The 25903-nt window shown below is 37.0% G+C and overlaps 1 non-coding gene across 1 annotated transcript; it reads left to right on the top strand.

The window, feature by feature from the left end:
- The first annotated feature begins 1442 nt into the window (after positions 1 to 1442).
- Positions 1443 to 1549, top strand: LOC141701153 (small nucleolar RNA R71). The gene has a single exon (XR_012566691.1). It is a non-coding gene; the product is annotated as a small nucleolar RNA R71 (small nucleolar RNA).
- Positions 1550 to 25903: the final 24354 nt, after the last annotated feature.

The raw sequence follows: 25903 nt of genomic DNA, 5'->3' as shown, positions 1-25903 counted from the left end.
GGATATTGCAACTTTGTTTATAATTTTCATAACAGAGGTTTTCAAGGAGTGTATGAAATGTATATATATAGGTGTATATATATATATCGGGACTTAATGAAGTATCTCGTAACTTCATTATTTATAATGATATTCAAAGATTGAATCTATCCAAGTCTTTTCTTGTAGTCTCATCAATGTGATGAACTTTTGAAACTGATTATACCTTGAACGGTGGTAATTCAAGTAGTATTCGGAAAAGATATAAGTATATTGGAGTATCTTGTAACTTCATCTTTTCAACTTATATCTGGTTAATGATTATCTTATGCATGACAAAGATTTTCACAAAAACATTGAGACAAGGTTAGATATATGAGATCACCTTGCAACGATATTTTTATACAGTTATAAACTGGAACTTTGTGTATATTATGCATGGAAGGGGACTTCCAAGATTTTAAAAAGTATATAACATATATACTGAATATTTTGCGACTTGGTTGCGATAAGATATCAAACTTGGTTCATTTTTACTTGACCAAGACTTTCATGAGTACTATGAGGATGCTCACATATTGTAAATCATTATACATATTATTTTGGTGGGCTTGTTGCTCACCCTTGCTTTCTTCTTTCATCACACAACAACAGATAGACAAGATGAACAGGACCAAGCTCCCAATTCGTGAGCGGATAGGAAACGTTCCGCAGTTTCCTGTAGGAGTTGATGCTGTTGTAGCTGAGGTAGGAACTACCAATAGGCTAGGCTTTTAACTTTTGATGTACCAGACTTATGTATACTTATGAATTGTAATAATGGCAAAGAATATGTAAATTTATTCAGAAACCTTTTTGAGGTGTAATGGCTTATAATTGTGGAATAAAATGACTTGTGTTATTTTTGGATATTCATCTCAGAGACTATAACTTGTGGTGTGTGTGTATATTGTGGGATCACAATACGCAGTAGTTGGTTGATTATTAATATTAAGTATTATTAAGGGAAATGGAACTCGTGACAACCCGGATCCCCGACCCCGGATCTGGGGGTTTTACAAGTAGCTGGCACAGGATGCTGCGGTCGCTGATAATTGTTCACATACTGAACAGATTCATAAACTAGAGAACACTGATCTGTAGCATAAGAACCCGCACAAAGCTCACATACCATAGCTATCTGATTGACTCCATAGTTGGCTAAAGAATCGACCTTCAAAGACAACGCTTGGAGCTGCGTTGCAATAGCTGTAGCTACATCGACTTCCAGAATTCCTGCTACCTTTCCAGACATCATCCTTTGAGTTGGGTTTTGATGCTCATTTGCAGCCATAGTTTCAATAAGATTATAAGCTTCAGTATAGCTTTTGGCCCACAAGGCGCCTCCAGCTGCTGCATCGAGCATGGGCCGAGATTGGGCCCCCAAACCATTATAGAAACCTGGGATCACCATCCAGTCAGGCATACCATGATGTGGACACTTTTTCAACATCTCCTTGTAGCGCTCCCAAGCTTCGCACATAGATTCTGTTGGTTGCTGCGCAAACTGAGTAAGAGCACTCCTCAGAGCTGTAGTCCTCGCCATTGAATAAAACTTCACCAAAAACTTTTACGCAAGATCTTGCCAAATAGTGATGGACCCAGCTGGCTCAGAATGTAACCAGACCTTAGCTTTATCCCTCAGAGAGAATGGAAAAAGCCTCAGCTTGATAGCCTCATCAGTCAGACCATTATATTTGATAGTACTACAGATCTCGACAAAATTCCTAATATGCATGTTGGGGTCTTCAGTCGCCGCACCTCTGAAAGAAACAGAATTCTGCACCATCTGAATAGTGCCCGGCTTGGTTTCAAAAGTGTTAGCCTGAATAGCCGGATGAAGGATGCTTGACTGAATGTCATCAATTTTAGGCCGAGAAAAGTCCATAAGAGCTGGATCTGCTGTTGGAACTATACGATCACCCATGATTACTGGTTCTTTCTACTCACTCTCTTTATCCGAATCTTCAAAATCTATCTTCTCCGGAATATCAAGAACTGAGTCTGTCTCCACAGCCGTATCTAAAGTTCTCTTGTGAGTGCGAGAACGTATTTGCATAAACGCTCGCTAGAGTACCTGAAACACAACCGGAAATAATAAGTAACACGTATTAATCAATGAGCCCTAATGACCACTGATGGCAACTACATAAACTAAACAAATACGCCGAGTCCCCGCAGCGGCGCCAAAAACTTGTTAGGCACAAAACACGCGCTAATAATTCACGCATGTATACGCGTTCGCAAGTAATATAGAATAAATTCTAGTTCGTTACCACAGAGACTCAGACTAATTATGTCCAATTAACACTTACTCACCAATGTATGATTACTTCTCAATGTCAAGACAATAACACTTAAATTTGATTAACTAATTATTAACTATAATTAACTACGAAAATTTAACACTTAATTGACACTTGAATTAACAATATTAAACACACATGAGATCATAACTTCATTACTACTTCCTTCAATAGTTATCGTTATTACCCTTAGCATGTAACGGTGATGATATTAATCGAACAAAACGAAACTGATAAAAGCCAACTTTTGTTATACTAATACCATTCTACCAAACATCCACAATTAAGATAGAAGTTGAATAGGCATCAATTATGTTGAGACCCTATATGTCTACAGAATTTGACAACATAACGATTTAAGCACAAGTTATTTTTTATTATTACACAGGGCAAGTAAAACGGTTAGAGTTACCCACTAATCATGCATACACATACATGAACCTATGCTAGCATGGCAAGTTCTAAACCTCGAGATCCACCGTTGCTTCACAGGAGATTAACAGACTATCTTATATGTTTGCGACGCACATAAGACGAATAAGCACAATCTATGTTAGATATCATACAATCATCACACACTAAGGTATTAAACAACTAACTAAAGAAATCCATAGTAAATCTGTTATGACCCAACGATCACGATTAGCCCATGATAGAACTCATCGTCACCATGGGTTCATATGAAAACATGATAATACACACAATATAAACTAATAAAAATACTTATTAAAACCAGAGTACGTCACAAGAGTAATAAGGTTCAAAGTAAAGAAAACTAGCATCCATTGATACAACGAATAAAAGAATCACAAGAAAATGTATGCTTCCTCTTCTTCGTTGCGATGTGCTAAAACGGTCTTCTTCCTTCTCTCCTTGCTCCTTGCTTGATACCACCTTTTGCGAAACGTCTCTGAGAACTACTTATATAGAAGCCCACAAGAACCAGCCGTCTCAGAAGTCCATCAGAATAAGGATTATAAAATTCAGTATTAATATTCTCGTCCCTGAGCGGCCGCCCCAGATTCATGAGCAGGCGCCCAAGCTCCCAAGCGGCCGCCCAGCATCCTGAGCGGGCACCCAAGCACCTTCTGGAAAATTCTGAATTTTGCTCCTGATTTTTGCTGCGTTCTGCCCCCAACTTTCCATAACCAATGCCAAGCACTTCCCTAGGCTTATTCCTGATGAATTCTTCCTACATACGTAAGTTATACCCTGAAATGCAAAAACACTAGAAAAACGCATCAAATACACAAAATATTTGATTTCAAGACATCAATTCAAGCCATTATAAGACGTTCTAAGTGGTATAAAATACCACTTATCACACCCCCAAACTTAAATCGATGATTGTCCTCAAGCGTCACAGACTCAAAAATAAAACAAAAACATGCATGAATGCAATCTACATGAAATGCAGCGATCCCCCTCACAATGACTAAACCAACCAACTTATGAAATCTCAACAAATATAATTAGGCGAATAAAGATCAATCAAATCATGCAAACTAACATACAACCAGAAACGTGGTGTGTGCGGATGCTTAACAGATATGCTTCGAAACTAGATCAATTATCATAACTCAATTATTCTCAAGGCAATCACATGATTATACAAAGAATAAATTCTAGGCACAAAATGACTTATAACACTTCAAGACCACTGGAGCTTATTACGGAATCATGCTTTTATTCAACACAACAACAAATGCTTATTTGACCATGCAATGAGTGAGGTCCACAAAAGACTTATGCAATGGCATCCATTTAGCGAGCGTTAGGTTAGCGGATCCCAGACTATAAAAGCCTTAGGTCACTAGGCACAAAGTCCCCTAAGAACTTAATAACTCGAATAACAAAGAGCCCACTCGTGATCAGTTATGCATTAACTCTTCATTTTTTTTTCTTTTCTTTTTTTTTTCTTTTTTTCTTTTTTTTTCTATTTTTTCAAAATTTTGAGCAAGTGCGTTTCGCTCCATCTTGCTCAACCCTAGACTACTCGCATAAAAATACGAGCCGACTACTAGCCATTTGATGCCTAGCCATAATTAGCAATGAATTCCATTTTTTACTCCAATTTTTTTCTTTTCATGCATTTTATTATTAAGAGCCTATCATAAATTCTAAGCATAATCAATTGATTAACCTCAAAAACCATCAAACCATGACACCAATCTAGTCCTTAAGCATACTCTAAGACTTAGTGAGATTACAAGTGTTTCTAGCATGCATGTCAACCTATAAGACTCAATCATCACTCTAACGCTATCACTACACTTGCATCAATATCACAAATCAATCGGTAAAGCAACGCACAAGGGATCATGGTATATGCATGAGCTAAATGATATGATAAATAAAGCTATAAAATAAAACTATATATGGCAAAAATACGTAATTATACGAACTAAACTATCATGAATATGAACCTACATAACACACACACAAAAATATATCTTAACTACCACCCCCAAACATAAAATCTTCACTGTCCCCAGTGAAGGTAGTAGAAAGGAACACAGGGTATACCTACTCGGAGAAATCATCATCATCACCCTCAGAGGGTGGAGTGTCAGGAGGCGGATAAGCAGAGTCCTCACCAAAAACGGGCCACTGGATGTCAGCTCCAAGGCCTCTAAAAGTAGTCCCAAGTGCAAGGGTGAGCTCTTGAGCGAACCTACTCTACGACTCATACATCGCATACATCCTCCTCGACAGCCTCCTATACTAGGCATCAGCCATCCCAGAACCTTCCTGGGCTCTAGAAGAGCCTGCCTCATCATGAACCTGACTGGGCCTAGCCATTGTAGCACCAGCTGCTGGACATCCTCCTAGAAGACGATATCCCAAACCATACTCCTCGGGCTCTCCACCCGTCCACTCCTGCATCGCATTCAGAGTCGCTGAGTCAATAGAAGCGGCCGACATCTGCACCTGCTCGTGAGAAGGCTAACGAACTCCCACTACTCTGCACAGCTTCGTGACAGTGGATGCATAAGGGATGTTGCTGTGTTTTGCCCCCTCAAAAACTTCAAAATCCCTTGGTAGATGAACTCACCAAGGTCCACATAATACTCTTCATTCAAGATCCCCCATAACAACCTTGCTCTCTCGACTGTAACCTCATGTGCATGCGAAGTAGGCAAAATATTAGCATAAATAAAGGCATTCCATGCACGGGCATACCTATTCATCGCAACCGCCGGAAAAGAACGATACTCGTTAGATCCCGTCTTGAACTTCCACACCGTGTCCGGCTGACAGAGGATAGCTACAATCAATTCCAAATCAAAATCCTTGGGGGTCTTCTCATTCCAATTCTCCTCCATGGGCTTTCGTCGTCGCTGCCTAATAACACGGCGAATCGCCTCCGGCTGATAATCCACAGTAAGCCCACGAACAACAGTAAACCTATTCTTTTCAGCCTTGGCATTCACATAAAACTCGTGAACCACACTCATTGGAACCGCCTTCGGCGACTCACAAAAAGAAATCTACCCTTTCTCCGCAATCATCGGTAACGACTCACCATCCCTCCCCGATTGTAAAAATCCCCTCTCCTTCAAAATTAGCTTAGTCAGAAGCCTAGTATACTCCTCCTCAACAGCCCTATCCATCAAATGAGGTCTCGCAGCAGTTCCCCTTGACGAATCAGCAGTAGGAACGGTGTTGCTGCTATCAATAGTTCGGGATCTCTTAGGTGCCATTGAAACTGAGAAAAAGTGTTAAGAGTTGTGTTTTGAGTGTAGGAGAGAGTTTTAAAGTTGAAAGTATATGGGAGTGTATATGGAGGAGTTGTGTGTATATATAGGGTAGAAATTACGGTTAAAATTAGAGTAGGAGTGGGGTTTGTGGGAGAGAAAACGTGGAATTATGGGAGAGAAATCGTGGGTTTTTATGTTTTTTAGGTTTTTGTGGTTTTTTATAAGGCAAAAAAAATTCTGGCAGAAGGGTCATGAGCGGCCACCCAGGACTTCCAAGCGGGCGCCCCAGACTCCGAGCGACCGCCCAAGATTCCTGAGCGGGCGCCTAAAGGGTTTCTGGAATAAACTTTTTTTTCTGCCCCAATTTTTTTGATTTTTTTTGGGTTTTTTGGATATGGTACTAACTTCTAAAGGTTCCTAAAGGTTAAAGTCTTGGGTTTCCTCCCAAGAAGCACTTATTTTACGTCATTAGCTTGGCGTAGAGTACTCCGATCAAGTTGACAATAAAATGGTACTAACCACTTCCCGGATTGTCGTGTCCCCATAGTAATGCTTCAATCACTGACCATTAACCTTGAATGCTTGGTCTGGATCGTTCTCAAAAATCTCCACCGCTCCATGTGGAAACACAGTTTTGACGATAAAAGGTCCAGACCACCTTGATTTCAAATTTCCAGGAAAAAGTCGGAGACGAGAGTTGAATAAAAGAACTTGTTGCCCCGGCATGAATGACTTAGGAGATAGCTTTCTGTCGTGCCACCTTTTTACTTTTTCCTTGTACATTTTGTTGTTCTCGTACGCTTGAATTCGAAATTCATCAAGTTCATTTAACTGAAGCATTCGCTTTTTCCCAGCTGCATCTAGATCAAGGTTCAACTTATTCAATGCCCAATAAGCCTTATGCTCAAGCTCCGCAGGTAAATGACATTCCTTACCATAAACAAGTTGAAACGGGGACATCCCAATTGGAGTCTTATATGCTGTTCTATAAGCCCAAACAGCTTCATCGAGCTTAAGGACCAATCCTTCCTTGACGGACAAACAACTTTCTCCAGAATGCGTTTGATCTATCTATTAGACACTTCAGCTTGACCATTCATTTGCGGATGATAGGCAGTAGCAACACGATGATTCACATTGTAGCGCTGCATCATAGAAGTGAACTTACGATTGCAGTAAACTGTGGAATGGCAGTCTCGTAATATCCCCTCCGTCTCACAGAATGGGATACATCTCCTGATGATCTGGTCAGCTCCCTGTCTAAACAAATATGGTTCATCCCACATGTACCACTTCACCTCATGCAGAAACTTCTTCTTTTGAGCTGTATTCATATTAGGAGGCATTATATTGCTGACAAGATAGTTCACAATATCTGCGAACCATGGCTCTTCCTCCTGAACTGCGAACAACTGCTCATCCGGAAAAGATTCGTTGATCAATGTCTTATCATGTAAAGTCGAACCGGAATTCTCAAATCTAGAGAGATGGTCATCTACTTGATTCTCAGTACCATTTTGATCCTTGATCTCTAACTTAAATTCCTGTAGCAAGAGCACCCAACGAATAAGTCTAGGCTTCCAATCCTTCTTTGAGACCAAATAGCGAATGGCAGCATGATCAGTGAATACTGTCACCTTTGTCCCAAGCAGATAAGATCAAAATTTTTCAAAACCAAAGACTATAGCCAAGAGCTCCTTCTCTGTAGTGGTGTAGTTCATTTGAGCTCCATTTAGAGACTTACTAGCATAGTAGACCACATGAAAAAGATTATTCTTGAGCTGCGCAATAACTGCTCCCACTGCATAATCACTCACATCACACATCATCTCAAAAGGTTCTGTCCAATCAGGTGCCGTGATAACTGGTGCATTTATTAAACTCTTCTTGAGAGTCTCAAATGCTGCCAAGAATTTATCATCAAATTTGAAAGGCACATCTTTCTCGAGCAAGTTGCACAACGGCTTAAATATCTTCGAGAAGTCCTTGATGAAACGTCGAGAAAAACCCACATGACCAAGAAAACGACGGGTTCCTTTCACAGAAATAGGTGCTGAAAGATTCTCAATGACTCCCACCTTGGCTTTGTCCACCTCAAGACCCTTGCTAGAGACTTTATGCCCAAGAATAATGCCTTCACGCACCATAAAGTGACATTTTTCCCAATTGAGCACCAAATTAGTTTCCACACACCTTTTGAGCACCGGACGAAGATTATTCAAACATTCATCATACGAATGTCCAAAGACGGACAAGTCGTCCATGAACACTTCGACATTGTTTCCAATCATATCAGAGAATATAGCCATCATACATCTCTGAAAAGTAGCAGGCGCACTACATAAGCCAAACGAAACTCTGCGAAAAGCAAATGTGCCAAATGGACAAGTGAAGGTAGTCTTTTCTTGATCTTCTGGTATAATGCAAATCTGATTATACACCGAATAGCCATCCAGAAGACAATAATACTCATGACCGGCCAACCTGTCAAGCATCTGATCAATAAATGGAAGAGGGAAGTGATCTTTCCTCGTGGATTTGTTCAACTTTCTGCAATCCATACATACCCTCCATCCTGTGAATGTTCGAGTAGGGATGAGCTCGTTCTTATCATTTTCTACCACAGTTATACCTCTTTTCTTAGGTACACATTACACGGGGCTCACCCAAAAACTGTCAGAAATAGGATATATGATTCCTGCATCTAGCCACTTCAGAATCTCTTTCTTCACCACTTCTTTCTTGATAGGATCAAGTCTTCGCTGTTGCTCAACAGTCGGCTTACTACCTTCCTCTAGCAGAATTTTATGCATATAGTACGAAGGGTTGATCCCTTTTATATCTGCTATAGTCCATCCGATGGTCGATTTGAATTCTCTCAAAATCCTCAAGAGCTTGTCCTCCTCACTATCTGAAAGGTCAGATGTAATAATAACAGGTAAAGTAGATGTATCACCTAAAAAAAGCATACCTCAAGTGTCCAGGCAATGGTTTAAGCTCCACAGTAGGTGCTTCTTTAATAGATGGTTTGAGCTTTCCCTCAGCATTCTTGAGATCAGTAGTACCAAGAGATTCAAATGGCATATCTAGCTTTCGCCTCCAAGGAGAAGCATTTAGATATTGTAGTTGCTCATTGCCATCCTCATCGTCACTGTCAAATTCCCCCACTAAGGCTTTCTCTAAGGCATCAGACATTAGCATATGATCAAGTTCTGAAGTTACCGCAGAATCAATCAAATCCACCTTTAAGCACTCCTCGTATTCTATAGGGAATTTCATTGCCTTGAATAGATTGAATGTCATATCCTGATCCTGCGCCCTCATAGTAAGTTCACCTTTCTGCACATCTATTAAGGTACGGCCTGTAGCCAAGAAAGGTTTGCCCAATTTATAAACAATCTGATCTATGAATTAAACATCTATTTTTCGTATGGATCCTGCGGTGGGTTTCGAAAATTGTGATTTTTCATATTTTTAATTACTATTTCCGTTACGTTCATTTGCTCGAAACCCAATATTGGCATCAGAGCTACTTGCGAAAAGTGTTTAATTCATTTATGTGTTTAATGGTTTTATGATGGTAGCATGTATATAATATTCTATGATTGTTATGTATGCGATTTTGTATTTTTTGCATGTTGTTATTTTTATATATACATATGTATGTATATGTTTTGATTATAGGATATTCATGAGAGTTGTGTTATTCCCAAGTAATGCAACAAGAATTACAGAAGAGGGGTTGGATGTAATTCTGGCTCCTTTTTCAATTTTAAGACTGTTCTTACTTAATATACAACAGTGTTTGATTTTGCAAGAAGTGCGAAATGAAAGTTAAATAGAAATCAAAACACAAAGTAGTAAAACACAAGGGTTTAAAACTTTCTGGTGGATTTGAACTTATCCGCCAGAGATATATATTAATATGAGAACTCTGTGATGCTTGAATAGCACACAACTACTTACAAGTGTACTTACAAACTTACAGAGAAATTTTTAACAGATACTGCTTTATCTATCTATCTGAAAATTATGTTTTCTTAGTTATTGTTCTACTTGCTACACTTGTTTTATATATTACCAAGTTACATGATAGTAAGACAAGATAATAAGATAAACTAAATCTAGTCTAACTTCATGCTGCTTCATTACTCTATTCAGCATCTTTGAATGTCTTCATAATTGCATAGAAATGGTAATCCTTCTTTGTTCTCTAAATCCTACTTAATAGGCTGCCACATTCTATTTGCATATAATCAACGCATGTGACTATCAAGTCACTATCAACTGCTCTTTTGATTTTAAACATCCGTTGGGCTTCATTGAATCATCCGTTGAAGTTGTGGATGATCATCCGTTGATGCTTTGGTTGATCATCCGTTGAAACTTTGTAGATCATCCGTTGAAACTTTATCTGAGCATCCGTTGAAGCTTGACTGAACATCCGTTAAAGATTTGTGAATCATCCGTTGAGACTATTTTCTTGACATTTAACTCTATTTCATTTATACAAGATTACAAGGCATCATCTATTTACAATTGACCAACCTGTCTTGCATATCAATCTTGTAGTCAACATAACTTAAACATTTCTCATAAATCTAGTTCACTTAAGCTATTTAAGTATGTAGAAATGTGATACCTAACTTATTGTACATAAGCTACTCTTTCAACGGATGTTGAAATGATCATCCGTTGAAAGCTAAAAAATTCACTTAAATAAAATCTACTAAGTGTTTTGTTTAAGTTATCATCAAGTACACAACATATTCCTAACAATCTCCTCCAATTTATGTCTACTAGAATTGTAGCCATAAATTAAGGAAAACTTGATGATAACAAAACACTCTATGAATGCAGAATGTAACAGAGTAGATAATAATTACAAGTGCTGCAGTTTTTTTGAAACTTGAACAAAGTAAAGTGCACAAAGAGTTCTCACAATCATTTTCAAGGTGCTCCTCTAGTCTGAGCTGCTATGATCTATCTCTTTGATTGTCTTGATTTCTTCCCAAACTTTCTGTTGTTTTCTTCTATTTGACTTTGGAGTTGTCTGTGAAATTCAAGTTTTTCAGCATTTGATAGATCCATCTTTTCTTGCATTTCCAATAGAGTCTCATTACTTGAGATGCTCAATTGGTCATCCAGTCTGAAGAATCTTCTGACATTTTTCTCATCCTTGAATTCCATCAGCCAGTAAGGCCTCAAGTGCACTCTATTTCCTGTAAAGGGAATTGATAGAGTCCTTGGGAGTGCATTTGAGTCTTTGCTGCTCCTCAGTTCTTCTATCTTCTTTAGTACCATTCTTTTTGCAGTCACATTAAATCCAAAAATTTCTTGAATGATGAGAAGATCTTTATTAAAACAGAACAACTTTCTTGAAGAATCATGTGAAGGGGCCATGTGAACTCTTTCCCACCCTTGTACTTGAACACAAGTCTTTCAGGGAGATTCCCATGATCATCAATTGCTCTCACTTCTTCTAGTTCATCCATGTAGAGATTTATATCTGAAAATTCTTTGATGTCACAGATGTATAGAAGATCCACCTTGTTGACAATTGGTTGAGCTTTGGTTAGGGTTTTGGTTCTGAGACTCACAGGCTTGACCTTCTTGATTGCTCTTGTCTTTGTCTATTTAGCTTGTTGAAGATTGGTAGATTAAGCTCATGAATAGGAAAACTTTCCCAGTCTATTAGCTCATCCTTGGGAACTATGGGCTCACCATGAAAATTCTTTGCAGGATCCACCTTAAATTCCTCATGTACCACTGAGGGCATGGATGTTTGAGTTGTAGATGTAGACTGGTTGGGAATGTAATCTTCCATCTCATCACTGAAATCCAATTTTCTTTTGGAATAGAGCTTGTATCTAAAATTCCCTTTTAGATGAGGTTCCTTGTGCATTTTCTGATCCTGATCTTTAGCTACTACTGGTTGTTTCTCAGAAATCTCAGTTGCAGTTTTCACAGCTTGAAGCTTGGCTACCATAGCAGCTTGCTCTTTCTTCTATTTGAGCTTCTTAGCCTCTAAAGCAGCTTGCTTTTTTCTTGCTTGATTATGTGTTTTTTCTTCCTTTTTAGCTTCTGCAAACTGAGGGTATCCAGTCACCACACAGATTTCTATCCCATTCCTGTAGATTTTGGCAATTCTTTTATTTTCTACTAAGTCAGTTGGATCTTTGAAGAATGCAATGGACCTTGCCAACAACTTCTTTTCATCTGGCTTTAGAGTCTCAAACATAAGTTCCAATGGATTTTTGTCAGATGACTTTGGATAATTTCTTTTGGACTTCAAAACCATGTTGGCTTTTGAAGACTTTATGCATGAAGGTTGGCCCTTTTCCAAGTTATCTAGACTCAATTCATTCACAGAAATTTGCTTGACTTTAGAGAAGTGATGAAAGATCTTGTTAGGTTTCTCAATGGGACCAAATTTCTTCTGAATTGCTTAATCAATCTTATTCCATTTATCATCTAAATCCTTTTCAGCTGCTGCAACACCAAGCTTTGTGAAATTTGACTTTAAATTCAACTTAGCAGCTGCTATCTGGATCAGATCAATGTTATACATGACTGGTGGCTTAGGAAAAGTAATTTGGCTCCTCTTGGCTAACTTGATCAATTGAGTCTTTCTCCCCCTTTTTGTTAGCATCAAATTGAGTAGAGGTAGAAGTCTGTGCAGCCACTAGCTTTTGAAGCAACTGAGTTTGTTGAGCTTGATGTAAATGAATTGCAGTAATGGAAGCTTCTATTGTGTTGGTCTTGTTTCTAGGGAGTCTACTTTGGTTGCAATATTAGAGCTTTTCCTCAGTTGTCTAGTTAATGTCAAGCATGGTTGTGTTGGGAAACTTAACATCCAACCTCTCAAAAACATCATTTTTAACTTGATCAATCTTTGTTTTAATTCTAGTGACATCCAGATTATGTTGAAGAGACTGAATTAGGTGCAGTTGAAGAGTATTAAGATGTGATTGAAGTGAATTCTTGGTGTTGGCATTGGTTGTAGCTTGAAGAGCTGTCTGAGTTTGTTGAATGATATGAAAGAGAGTAGTCTTAAAGTGTTGCTCATCACACTCTTTAGAAAACACCCAAGATGGAATGTTTGATTTGGAGCTAGGGCCTACTTCTCCCCCTATGTTCATAAACTCTTCCTCACCATCATCTTCATCCACAAATATGTCTTCAGAACCACCAGTTTCATAGTCAACATCATCATCAGCTGTGGAAGGCATAACTGTTATGGCATCCTTAGCCCTTTGCATTGAAGCAGTAGTATGCACCAAGTTTAGTAGCTTCTCAGCATCCTCAGTGCCCTGTCCAGCCAAAATTTTATATGCTGTAACAGGATGAGTAAATATCTCAGCATCCAAAGAGATGGAATCTATGATAGCTTGATATTCTTGTTAAAATAGTTTCTCTTTGTCTGTATCACAGATATCTATTAACTCACTAGAAATGGTTTCCATCCTTATTTCTCCTGTACCTGCTTTTATCTCATCTTCTCTCTATTCTTGCATCAAGGGCTCCCCTTGGCTCACCACCCTCACCTTCACCTTCTAAGGTGGAAATCCTCTCACTCACTTTTTCCAGGCTGGAAGAAATAGCCTGCAGTTGTTCACTCTTTTCCTCTCCTTTTGAGTGAGAGCAACTTAGCCTCTCACTCAGTTCACTTCCTTCCCTCAGCCCTAAGAGTGATTATACTACTAATAGATCATCTACACTTGTGATAGTTGTTGAAATTGGAAGTGGTGCAGTGATCATCAACGGATGAGGAACATTCATCGAAGTAGTAGATTGAATTGTCAACGAATGACTGCTGTTAGGCAAATCCGTCGAAGCACAATCACTTGTCAATGGATGAACAATATCCATCGAGATAGAAGAAATGAATGAGTTTGGAGTAGAGACTACTGTGGAATATGTGGTGATTGATTTGAGATTAGGCACAGATTTATCAGTAGACTCAGAAAGAATTGGCAAGTGAGCCAATAAATCATCTAAAAGATGATGCTCACTTGATTGGATTTTTGGCTCCTCCATGAGAGTTAAAGATGGAGAATCAGGAATTGATGTATGGATTATATCTACATCAAGTGATTATGTGGGAGAGTTTGGTATGTTTGGTGCTTCTATGATTAAAGATTTTGGTTGTGACTCCACATTCATTGGAGCCACATCAACCTGAATTTGATATGGTGCAGTGACAGAGTCTTTAGCTACAGTGTGCACTGTGTGTGATCCCTGTGAATCCCCAAGTTTTCTAGATTTCTTCTTTCTTGTGTAAGTTTGGGGTGAATCTGTGTCCCTGCCCCTCTTGGCCTGTGCTCCTGGTTGGGAGCTTGTTTCAATAGTAGCATCCTTTTGGGAGGATGAAACTAGAGATGTGCTAATTTCCTTATTAAGCACCACTGTTTGTTGGGAAACTGTGGAGTGGCTAGGTTTGGGTACACTCATCTCACCAGCCTTATCGTTAGGGTTTCTTTTATGATCACCTTTTCCCTCACCAACCTTACTACCCTTCACACTCCCCTTTTTGGTTTTGGTGGCTTTTGAAACTGGCATCTTTTGAGAGACACCAGAGTGTGGTTTCTTTGATTTGATTTTTGAAGTTTTGGATTTTATGGCTTGGGTAGGCATCTGTTGGGTCACATTCACGGATACCATTGCCACAGTTGAAGGTAAAGAAATAGGTGGTTGAGAAGTAGTGGTGGATACAGAAATATTTACCTCACTTACCTGAGGTAACTCCATGATTTGCATGTACACCAGTGGAGCTTCTTTGTGCTGATTTGCCCTGTTCAAATCAGCAATAATTCTCCTCTCTTGGACCCAACAATCTTACTTGTTTGTTGGGTTTTCAATGATGAGGTTCTCAGAAATAAAATTAGCTAGCATCATGAGAAATCTAGCATTATAGATATTCTTAGACCTCTTCTTAACATCCCTTAATTTACTCCCTATCTCAAAAATGACAGAAGTACTAAAATTGAAATACTTCTCACTAAGAAGCATGTAAAGCATGTGAACAAGTGAGTAAGATACAACATCAAAGTTACTTATTTTTCTACAAAACACCTTGATAAATGACACAGAAAGCTCCATTCTTTTCAAAGTTCTAGTCTCCTAACATCACCTAGTTTAGTGGTATCAAGAGCATAACTTATAAAAATTAGCATGTTACTCACATCAGTGTCTGTGTATGGAGCAAGTGTGTTATTTTCAGGAAATTTAAAATACTTTTCAATTACATCACAGTTGATACAGTGTTCGTTAAATTTGAGAGTGAAGGTAATAGTCTTGTCATTGGAGTTGAACACTGCTGTAGTCCAGATTTCCTCAACAACTTCATAGTAGATGGTTGGGGATTCAAGCATGGAATAATTCAATTTACAGTTTAGCATGAAGTCCATCATCTTGTGATAATCTTCAGATGCTAGAATCTGCTTGTTCACTAAAGCTACAAATTTGTTCTTTTCATAGATATAGCCAGTTGAGGACATAAGCTTGACTACGGGTACCATTTATGTGATTGAGATTAGTTGCAGAGGGTTTTTGCTTTTGGGAAGAAGAAGTTAGAGAAATTGCTTTGAGAATGATAAAAGAAAAGATTAGAAATGAATTTTGCTTTTATGCTATCTCAGAAATAAACTGACAAAAATAATAAAGTAAATAAACTGACCAACCAAGTAGCCCAAAATAGCCGTTTAAAAATAAATAAAACTGTCAAAATTCTAAGATTATCCGTTGAAATATACATACAGGATGTAAGTACATTCGACGGATAATGATAAAATTAACGGCTGAAATTGAGAGCATTTCGACGGATAATAAAAATACCTAGAGTAATAACTGATACTTCGACGAATGATGAATTTCAACGGATATTCATTTTTAACGGATAATGAACATCCGTCGAGATACAAATTATGACTTAGCCAAAATTTTATCTTTAAAAAAGAAATATCAACTTTTACTCTGGCCGCATTTCAACTTGCAAAATTATCAAACACGATTTAAGAATAATTAAGCATACCTAACTCACTTACCAACCTAGAGAAGGTGGATTCATCAAGTGGCTTGGTAAAGATATCTGCAAGTTGCTTCTCACTTGGAACAAAATATAGTTCCACTGTACCATTCATAACATGCTCTCTAATGAAATGATACTTGATGTCTATGTGCTTTGTTCTTGAATGCTGTACTGGATTCTCAGTGATGGCAATTGCACTTATGTTGTCACAGAAAATAGGAATTATGTCCACTTGCAGACCATAGTCCAACAATTGGTTTTTCATCCATAGAATCTGTGCACAGCAACTACCTGCAGCAATGTATTCAGCCTCAGTTGTAGAAGTAGAAACTGAATTTTAGTTTTTACTAAACTAGGATACTAGCTTATTTTCTACAAATTGACAGGTTCATGTTGTACTTTTTCTATCAATTTTACAACCTGCATAATCTGAATCTGAATAACCAGTTAGATCAAAACCAGAATCTCTAGGGTACCAAATGCCAAGTTTTGGTGTTCCCTTGAGATATCTAAAAATTCTCTTAATAGCTACTAAATGAGATTCTCTAGGATCAGCCTGAAATCTAGCACAAAGACAAGTAGCAAACATTATATCTGGCCTACTAGTTGTTAAATACAAAAGTGAGCTAACCATGCCTCTATAGCTTGAAATATCCACAGACTTCTCAGTAGTGTTTAATTCATGTTTAGTTGCAGTAGCCATAGGAGTTGTTGCAGATGTGCAATCTATTAGATCAAACTTCTTTAAAAGATCATAAATATATTTGGTTTGACTAATGAATATTCCATCACTAACTTGCTTAACTTGTAAACCAAGAAAGTAAGTTAGTTCTCTCATCATGCTCATTTCATACTTACTTTGCATCAATTTGGCAAACTTTTACAAAGTTTTTCATCCGTAGAGCCAAATATAATATCATCGACATAAATTTGAACAAGTATACTAGAGCCATTAACATTTCTAAAGAATAAAGTTTTGTCAACAGTACCTCTTGTGAAGTGATTTTCTAATAGAAACTTTGACAAAGTATCATACCAGGCTCTAGGTGCTTGCTTTAGTCCATAAAGTGCTTTCAAAAGATAGTAGACATATTCTGGAAAATTTGGATCTTCAAAACCAGGAGGCTGACTAACATAAACTTTCTCCTCCAAATCTCCATTCATAAAGGCACTTTTGACATCCATTTGATAGACTTTGAAATTGGCATGGGCTGCATAGGCTAAGAAAATTCTAATCGCTTCAAGTCTTGCAATAGGAGCAAAAGTTTCATCAAAATATATTCCTTCTTATTGACAGTAGCCCTTAGCAACCAATCTAGCTTTGTTCCTGACAACTATGACATTTTCATCCATCTTGTTTCCGAATACCCACTTGGTGTCAATTGGATTCTTTTCTTTAGGCTTGGATACCAGCTTTCATACCTTGTTCCTTTCAAATTGGTTTAGCTCCTCCTGCATAGCTAAAACCCAATCAGGATCCAACAGAGCTTCTTCCACTTTTTTTGGTTCTTCCTTTGAGAGAAAGCTTCTATACAGACATTTTTCCTAAGTTGCTTTCCTTGTTTGAACTCTAGAAGATGCATCACCAATAATGAGCTCAAAAGGGTGATCTCTAGTCCATTTTCTCTGTTGTGGTAGATTAATTCTAGATGAAAATGCCTCATCATTGTCTTGATGTGTGATTGAGTTTTGATTAGAAGAGACTCCCCCTGAGTTTGTGGATCTATGAATTAATGTAGGGGTGCTTTCTGATTATGATCTTCTTGGGCTTTTAACGGATGTTGAAGGATCAAAGGATGTTATTCTTTGTCTGTCGACGGATGCTGCAGATTGTCTTTCGACAGATGACGCACTTGGTCTTTCGACGGATATTGAATTATGTGCTTCATTAGTTGTAGATTTTTCTGCATTCTCCTTAGACATTGGCTCTTGATCACTTTCATCATCACTGTCATCACAAACCATCTCAACATTGTCAAATTTGAGGCTCTCATGGAAATCTCCATCTTGCAGTCCTTCAATCTTTTTATCATCAGACATAATATGTACAGATTGCATAACAATGTTGGTTCTTTGATTGTAGACTCTATATGTTTTCCAACAGCATATCCAACAAAAATTCCTTCATCTGCTTTAGCATCAAACTTTCCATGTTGATCAGTTTGATTTCTTAAGATATAGCATTTACAGCCAAAGACATGTAGAAAGTTTAATGTTGGCTTCCTGTTCTTGAACAACTGGTAGGGAGTCATGCATTTTGCTTGATTGACCAAAGAAATATTTTGAGTGTAATATGCAGTATTTATAGCATCAGCCCAAAAATATGTTGGTAACTTTGATTCTTCCAGCATTGTTCTTGCAGCTTCAATAAGAGACTTGTTCTTTCTTTCCACCACTCCATTTTGTTATGGAGTTCTGGATGCAGAGAACTCATGCATGATCCCATTCTCTTCACAAAATGATCTCATCACAGAATTCTTGAACTCAGTTCCATTGTCACTCCTAATTCTTCTTACTTTGAAATCAGGATGATTGTTGACTTGCCTTATGTGATTGATGATGATTTCACTAGCTTCATCTTTGGATTTTAGGAAAAATGTCCAAGAGAACTTTGAGAAATCATCTACAATTACTAGGAAATATCTTTTCTTTGAAATGGACAACACATTGACTGGTCCAAACAAATCCATGTGCAACAATTATAAAGGTTCTTCAATAGTTGAATCAAGCTTCTTTCTAAATGATGCTTTAATCTGCTTTCCTTTCTGGCAAGCATCACATAATCCATCCTTTGAAAACTCCACTTGAGGAATACCTCTAACTAAATCTTTCTTGACTAGCTCATTCATGGTCTTGAAGTTTAGAGGGGACAGCTTCTTGTGCCATAGCCAACTTTCATCTTGACTTGCCTTGCTAAATAGACAAGTGACATGTTTTGCATTTGATGAGTTGAAATCAGCTAAGTACACATTTCCTCTTCTCACTCCAGTGAGAACCACTTTGTTGCTTCTCTCGTTGGTCATAACACAGGCTTCAGAATTGAAGGTGACTGAGTTACCCTTATCACAAAGCTGGCTGATACTCAATAAATTATGCTTGAGTCCATCCACTAGGGAACCTCTTCAATGCTGACATTATCCTTTGAAATCAAGCCATATCCCACAGTACAACCCTTGCTGTCATCTCCAAAAGTGATACTTGGGCTAGCTCTTTCCTTGAACTCAGTGAGCAGGGTAGAATCTCCAGTCATGTGCCTTGAGCACCCACTATCCAAATACCAAAGATTCTTTCTATTTCCATGCACACATCAAAATCAAATCAAGTTGATTTTGGTACCCAAGTTTCCTTGGGTCCTGCCTTGTTAGCCTTTTTCTTTGGTTTCTTAGGTTTGATCTCATTTGACTTGGGTATATTAGATTCATCCTTTGTTATTTGAGTTGGACCTTTGAAACCATTCATTGAAGCAGAATTATCATGCACATCTTGATTAACATGAAAATGCATGCTTTGTGCAAACATGTTATTTCAGTAAGACATGCTAAATGGCATTTGAGGCATGCTAAATGGCATTTGAGGCATACTAAATGCAGCATAATAAGGATTAGGTGCAAATGGTATGTTAGCATATTGTGTAATATCTAGGATATACCGTGTAATTATTTTTGCTAATTAAATAATTAGTATGTGTGTTCAGTATTTATTCTGTGGGTTAATTGTTAAATGTTATCTGTACTTGGATATTCAAAAATAATATTAATTGAGTATTTTAATTTTTATATGTCCAAAATAAAACATAGATAATTGTCATATCTTCCTAATTGTTTTTATGTTGATTTATGGATTTATAAGGATCATATGAAATTTATAAAATCTGTTTCCGAGTATTTAAAATCTATTTTTATAAAAATGGGAACTAACCAACATCAACCGTTGTTACGTTTTTGGAACCCGAAACTCTTCCGAGAACTCCTTCGTAACCTAATTGTAATATTCCGAGCATATTCCATGTTTCGACTTTTTCGATCCGGCGTACGGTTTGTCTTGCGCGGGTCCTGGCGCAACATTTTCGATACAATATTCGTTTCGGTAAATCAATAAAACCCGTATTTTCGATAAATGGGAGCTTTTTATTAAACTATACCAATTATCACTTCGTAATATGTGTAACCAGGCGCTGAGACCAAGACCGCAGTACAAATTATACTGATTTGGATAATTATCCCGAAAATAGATACCGTTTGGATCAGTTTTTATAAATAAACGTACCGTTTTATATCCGGAATGATCCAACGGGATACTAATTTTCCGTAATTATAAATAGCCTTTTTCCGTATTTTATTTCGTATCAAAATCATTTGCAGATAGTTAATTCTATAATTTTCAGAGAAAAACCCTAATTACATAAACTGTTCTAAGAATCAAACAGCAAAACGAAGGCGTTACCAATCTCTGTTTTCAAAGCTTGAGTAACCAAAACGAAGGATTTGAAGTGTTCTATCAGATTCTGAGCTTTGTTTCACTGCAGAATCAAAGGTTTATTTTCTGAAAATTTATTTATTTTCGAATTAAATTTATTAAAAATATGAATTTTTGTTCAGATGATTGTTTGTATGATTTGATGATTGCATGTTGTAGAGCTTGTTTTCCTGATGATTTTGATATATTATATGTCTGATTTGGAGTTCAATAACATGTTCAAATTTGAGTTTGATTTTCGAATTTTAAAATTAGGGTTTATAACCCGTATGAATGTTCTTTATTGAAATTTGGGGGTTTCTTATTCTGAAATAGATTGATGTTGTGGTATAGTGTATTGTATTCTCTGTGAAATTCGCAATCTAGTCATACAAGTTTCATGAATCAACGAGGTCTGTAGAGAAGGGAGTTGTGTTTTGAAGTTTACGTCAAACCCGCCGGAAACCGGCGAGTTTCTTGATCAAATTCCGGCCAAGTCTGGGGTTATTGATGAATTTTGATTGCAGATATAGGTTCCTGGTGTTGTGTAGTTCAATTCTGGAGGTGATGGTGGTGGGAGGATGCCAGAGGTGAGTTCTCCGGCCACCCCCGATTTTCCGGCGACTGGAACTGCAAAATTGCAGTTTAGTCCCTGTTGTTTTGAAGATGGTGAAGTTTAGTCCCTGTAGTTTGCAAAGTTTTCAAAAATAGGATTCATGTTTATAAAATGTTTAAAAATCATATTTCCTATTTATTTTTATTATAAAAATTCATTTTTAATTTCTGAAAATTCTGAAAATTATTATTTTAATTCCGAAAATTATTTTTAATTCAAAAATAAATCTGAATTAATTAGTTAATTAATTTCAGTTAATTTTTAATTGATTAATTGGTCAATTACTTTGGAAATTAATTGATTAATTGATTTAATTAATTATTAATTGATTTTAATTAATTATTTAATTAGATATAATTACTTAAAAATGATTTAAAAATTCCGAAAAATAGTTTCGAGCTTTAAAATATTATTCTAAATTATTTCCAAGGCTCGATAATTAGTATAAAATTGTTTCGGAGCCAGAATTGGCCAACCGAACCCTCTTTATTATTCCAAAATTGATCCAACGGCCCGTTTTAATTCCGAAAAATGTTTTAAAAATCATTTTAAATATCAGAAAGCTTATTTATGACCCGAGACTTCTTTATAAATAATGTGTCATTGATTATGTGATGTATTATGTGCTATATGTGACTTGTTGATTGACTACCAGTCTATATATTCGGTGTTTACTTGATTATTGCATAACTTTCAATCCGTTAATCGGATTTGGCTAAAATGAAGGGTAGATAGAAGTATGTGTTGAATAGAACTCTATGAGTCGATTATTGATAGATGTTTATGATATGTGAGCAGAAGAGGCAAGGCGTAGGAAATGGAAACAGGTAGTTGAGGAGTAAGACGATTGTGATTGGAAGCGAGTGCAGAATAGTAAGCTAGTACCAGGCAAGTGTTCTGAACTTTCTCGAGATATTGTAGTACTTGATAATCTTGTGATATTGCAAGTGCTTTGAAGCACAGAATCCTAAACCCTGATTCCAGTTATTGATCTTGAGCCGTAACCTGATTCTTTCTAGACCATTGATTGTTGTATACCCAAACACGAACCACGAATCTACGATACTACTCCATAAATACATACAAACTAAATACCAAACGCTGAACTGAATACTTATATACTCAATCCAGGATATCTTATGCTTTGAAAGACCAAATCCTTGAAACTCTAAAACATTGATTCCTTTGTTATCCAATTCTTTCATTACCCAGCATCCAAGATTTGAAATTACCTTATTGATCCTTACAAGGATTGAAACCCTTTCATTGTTAAACACTCATTATTGTTAATGATTCTGGTTATTGTTTATTATTGCTTATTCTGTTATTATGTTAGAATTGGATTGTTTTTATAAAATTGTGGACCAGATTCGTGGTCAGACCATATAATGGTCAAGTTAGGCCAATATGTGCCTTGGATCCAGTAGCTAGAGCAATGATGTGTGCCTTGCTCGGGGTTAGTGCATGACTGATCAGCAGCCTAACCTTGGTTTTTAAATTAAAAGTATAATATCCAATTCTAAATCATAATCCATTGTTCACTTGATATCATAACCATGTTCACCTGATGATCATTATTCTCAGTTTTGTCATTGTGACTTGCTGAGCTAGTTAGCTCATTTGTGCGATATTGTTTCTGTTCTTTTCCAGTTAAAAAGGAACCGGTTGGTACAGAGGATCCTCAGTCCAGCGCGAGAGCTAGGGGTTCAGGTTGATCGAGTTAAGCTAGCAGGCTTCTTTTGGAATAATTTAAGTTTTAAAAGTTTGTAATAATGTTTAATACTCAGTTTGAGTTTGAGTGATTGGGATTTTAATGGTATGTAATATAAGTAGATGTGTGGCTTGTGTGCATACTTTGACCTGTTGCGATCCGTGGTAGTTGGTAAATAGGGTCACTGTATATTATTGTTATCTTTATTATTGTTATAAGCAGGTTATAAATAAGGTGTGTGTGTGTGTATGGACCCCAAACTTCTGACCCGGGTTTGGAGGGCGCCTCATATTGTGCATTCAAATTTTGTGTAGGCATAACATTAACAGGCATTGTAGGCATGCTGAGAAATGAAGAAGGTGCAGACATAGGAGTAGGCATAAAAAGTTTGTAATAAACAGACAAATGATTAACACTACCACACTTAACACATATTTTTCTTGGAGCATACTTATCAGGTGTGTAGTTTTTATGTTTGTTAATACCTACCTTCCCATTTCTATTATTTTTTCGTTTTGATTCTGCTTTAATCTCAATCTTTTCCAATCTATCATTCAATTGCTTAATGGATAGATGCCAAACATTAACTCTCTTTTCTTTTCTCACTTGACTTGATTCTCATGGAACAAAGTTTTTAGAAACGGATCCATATTTTTCATTTAACTTAGCTAGCTTGGCTTTGCTAACTGGCTTTTTCTCAGTCGACGGATGTGGTTCCTTGTCTTTCAACGGATAGTCCTTTTGGTCTTTCGACGGATAACACTCATCATCCGTCGAATCCACATCCGTTGACAATCCTTCAATTAAGTTGGAATCAAGCTTCTCCTTGCTATTTTTCCAGGCTACATCAAAAAATGATTCTATACCTTGAACTTTAGTAATTTGAGCATGGACATCTCTAGATGATTTCCATGCTTTAATTACTTCATGTTCTCGTTCAAGCTGTTTCCTTAAAATCTCTTCTTTCTTTAAAGATTCAGTTAATTCATCCTTAGCAGTTTTACATTCAATTCTCAGTTTTTCAAACTCAATAAATTGAGACTCTAGCACATTATTCCTCTCACTTAAAAACAAATTGTTTTCTTTAATTTTAGCATTTTCCTTAGTGAGGGATTTAAGATTTACACGCATATGATATAGCTCAGTAGATAAATCATTGATAGCATCATTGCACTCAGACATAGTTAAATATGCTAGGTTAGTGGTGATTACCTGATTGCTGGATGAACTAACTTCTGCTTCATCTGACTTGGCCATCAGGGCTAGGTTGACATAGCTTATTTATTCGTCTTCATCCATTCCATCTGCAGCCTAGTCATTCTCTTGTGTGATGAAAGCCCTTTTCTTTTGTTTGAGCAACTCAAAATATTTTTGCTTGTAGTCAACAGGCTCAAACTTCGTTTTACCAGAATCAGGCTTTCTACACTCACTGGCAAAATGGCCTGCCAAGCCACATTTGAAACACATGAATTTAGACTTATCAAACATGTTTCTGTTTGACTTAGCTGCTCCAAATTTTTTCTTGAATTTGAGCTTGGAAAATCTTCTGGATAAGAATGGTAGATGCTCATCTATATCATCCATGTCATCTTTGCTCAATTGTTCTTCATTTTCAGCTACCAGCCCTTTACCCTTGCTCTCACAAACCTTTGAGTTTGATGCAGATTCCACAGCTTCAACCTTCATCTCCTTTTCCTTCTCTAGTTCAGCAACTAGTGCAATGGATCCTCCTTTCCTCCTTTCTTTCTCCATCCTTTCATCTTTCTCTATTTCAAGCTCATAGGTCTTTAAAATTCCATACAGTCTTTCCAAGGTGAATTCCTTGTAATCTTGAGAGTTTCTTAAAGAGACTGTCATGGGCTTTCATTCCTTTGGCAGAGATCTAAGGAATTTAAGGTTTGAGTTTTTTGTTTGATATAGACCCTTCCATGCAACTTGAGAGCATTCAATAGCTTTTGAAATCTACTAAATATATCAGTGAGTGACTCACTTTCTTCACAGTGAAAATGCTCATATTACTGAATCAAGAGTTGTATTTTGTTCTCTCTTACTTGCTCAGTACCATCACAAATAATTTGTATTGTATCTCAAACCTCTTTAGCTGTTTTGCAGTATATGATATTGTCAAACATATCACCATCAACACCATTAAACAATATGTTCATGACCTTCTTATCTTTCTTGACTTGTTCAATGTCTGGATCAGACCATTCATGCCTAGGCTTTGGAACTGATGGTTCATTCCCTGTAGCAGCTCTCATAGGGACATGAGGACCTCTTTCAATGCAGTCCACATAAGCTTCATCTTGAGAGAGAAGATTTAGGTGCATCTTCACCTTTCAGTGGTGACAGTTGTCTTTGTCCAGAAATGGAATTTTCACTCCTGCATCCTTTCTGATCATCTTGCTAATAGTGGTGATCTTTACTTTATTTGTACTTCAAGATCTTGCTCTGATACCAATTGTTATGCCCAAGCAATGCAACGAGAATTACATAAGAGGGGTTGAATGTAATTGTTAGGCACAAAACATGCGCTAATAATTCACGCAAGTATACGCGTTCGCAAGTAATATAGAATAAATTCTAGTCTGTTCCCACAGAGACTCAGACTAATTATGTTCAATTAACACTTACTCACCAATGTATGATTACTTCTCAATGTCAAGACAATAACACTTAAATTTGATTAACTAATTATTAACTACAATTAACTAAGAGAATTAAAAAATTAATCGACACTTGAATTAACAATATTAAACACACATGAGATCATAACTTCATTACTACTTCCTTCAATAGTTATCGTTATTACCCTTAGCATATAACGGTGATGATATTAATCGAACAACACGAAACTGATAAAAGCCAACTTTCGTTATACTAATACCATCTTACCAAACATCCACAATTAAGATAGAAGTTGAATAGACATCAATTATGTTGAGACCCTATATGTCTACAGAATTTGACAACATAACGATTTAAGCACAAGTTATTCTTTATGATTACACAGGGCAAGTAAAACGGTTAGAATTACCCACTAATCATGCATACACATACATGAAC

This window comes from Apium graveolens, unplaced genomic scaffold (assembly GCF_009905375.1).
Source record: "Apium graveolens cultivar Ventura unplaced genomic scaffold, ASM990537v1 ctg3409_1, whole genome shotgun sequence".
Taxonomy (NCBI): Eukaryota; Viridiplantae; Streptophyta; class Magnoliopsida; order Apiales; family Apiaceae; genus Apium; species Apium graveolens.
This window is presented reverse-complemented; position numbering and strand designations above follow the sequence as displayed.